This window comes from Hyperolius riggenbachi, chromosome 4, assembly GCF_040937935.1.
Source record: "Hyperolius riggenbachi isolate aHypRig1 chromosome 4, aHypRig1.pri, whole genome shotgun sequence".
Taxonomy (NCBI): domain Eukaryota; kingdom Metazoa; phylum Chordata; class Amphibia; order Anura; family Hyperoliidae; genus Hyperolius; species Hyperolius riggenbachi.
In genome coordinates this window covers 413,544,153-413,546,488 of record NC_090649.1, presented here as the reverse complement: position 1 = coordinate 413,546,488, position 2,336 = coordinate 413,544,153, and positions in this window count along the sequence as shown.

Genomic DNA, 2,336 nt, shown 5'->3' with positions numbered 1-2,336 from the left:
TTGGATGTGCCGGCATTTGTGGTGTTTGAAGACTGCCAATACTGGGAATAGGTCATTCCCCTGGATCAACAGTAACAAAATGTCCTAGCAACTCCCCTCCCCCAAAAGACCTTCCACTAACACAAAAATACTCACCTAATTAAAGAGAAAACTCTCATCTTGGCACGTATTTCCTCAGTGATGTGGAAGGTCCAGTGCTGTGTATGTGATGCAGAGGTAGTCCTGGCATTGCTGGCGTTGGCATTCACTCCAAATAAATGCCCAGCACTGATCAGATTCATCCCAAAACTCCCCTGACATATCCTCACACCCCTATATAGCCTAACCGCAACCTTCCTGAGCTCTCCTGAGGTAAGATTTACTAACCACTACCACATGGTAGTCCCAACTTTAACTTAGCACCCATCTTCAATTCTTACCCTGCCACTGAGAACTAACCCTAAATTAAATCCTTAAAAGAATGTGTAATACTAAGCTATATCCCAATGTATTCTTAACAATAACCTAGACCATTCAACATAGTAGAAGCAGTAGAATGTTGTACCGTGTTAACCATCAGTAAAGGCAAGGACGATTCATTTATTTTCTTTCATGTACTGGGAAGATGGTTTTAAATGCCACAATTCTCTTTAGCTTATAACTAATGGTGCATGTAGTCAGCCCAGTCACAATCGGAATTCAGAATTTACGATGTCTCCCCATCACCAGAGTCTGCTTTATGTTATGTTGAGGAAACGGTTGATCTTATCAATTTAAACAAAATAGAGAGATCCCAACACTACTACCCAAACCTTGATGCACCAGGGAGTTGACCAGCTTATCCCCTCATCCACCACAGGGTAACTTCAACAGAAAGAAAAAAACGCTGGGTCTCCACCTGGTTTTAAGTCCTGTCGGCCTGTTTCTTGCAAGTGTCACAGCAAAGCACTTGAGAAAGACTATTGCGGTCGAAACGTTGTGCTTTGCACTGTGACACTTGCAATAACAGGCCAACAGGCCTTAAATCCAGGTGGAGACCCAGCATTTTTTTCTTTCTGTCGATCTTATCAATTTAGCCAGGATGCCAGGGAAAGCCTCCTGAAGTAAAAGTTAAGGCATCTAATTACATTTATTTAAGTTTGCTTAAGAATGTTTCTCCTTTGTATGTCAGTATATATAAGGTGTGTTTTTCACATTTTGGCAGGAACCAAGTCTGACGAAGGCTTATTATAAGCCAAAACCTTACTGTTTATTCATCTCTAAGTTAGCCAATAAATGGTATCATCCTGATTCAAAACTCCTTGCTAGACCATTCAAGTAAAGCATCATCATCGTTGTTTAGCAACAGAGATCCAGCAACACCTAGTGTATTTGACTACAGCATACCTGAGGTTTTGGGTTAGGTGCCTGTAAACTGGGTTTAGGGTTCAATGGGGGAGAGAGTCATTAGGTTAGAGGATTGGTCATTAGGGTTAGGCATATGTAAGGTTAAGTGACAATAGGAACAGCTACAAAACGTCCATACTTGTTACCCAATGCCAAATCTGGCAATTCTAAAAATACATGTTCAACCACAAAGCATGCAAAGATACTTTTTTATGCTGGGAATCCCTATCTAAGGTTGTTGGGATTCCCATAATCCCAAATTTATGCCGGGCATCCCTAAGGTTGTTGGGATTCCCATAATCCCAAACTTGCTTCATGCATTCTTAACCATGCTACACTCAATCCTGTTAATTTTAGTGCTTGTGAGCCATTTATTAGAGTACCTGATAATTCCATGAATGGGTAGTTCTGACAGTTTCAATGGTTCCTAAAGTCATGCAAGGTTAGACTTAAGTCTCAGAGAGTGTTAGGTTAGGCTAAGGTTGAGTTACTTGAATGGTCTAGCAAGGAGTTTTGAATCAGGATGATACCATTTATTGGCTAACTTAGGGATGAATAAACAGTGAGCTTTCGGCATATAATAAGCCTTCGCCGGACTTGGTTCCTGACAAAATGTGAAAAATACAGCTTATATATACTGACATACAGAGGAGAAACATAAATAAATGTAATTAGATGCTTTAACTGTTACTTGGGGAGGCTTTCCCAGGCATCCTGGCTAAATTGATAAGATCAACAGTTTCCTCAACATAACATAAAGCAGACTCTGGTGATGGGGAGACATCGTAAATTCCGAGTTCAAATTGTGACTGAACTGACTACATGCACTATTAGTTCTAAGCCAGGGATCTGACAGTGCTGAATTCAGCCGATTCGTACTGCGGTACCTGCATGCAGCACTGTCCGTTTACATACAGAGCCAGCTTTGACCAGTTTGATTTAAGGAGAAAAGACATGGTGCTTTACAGAGG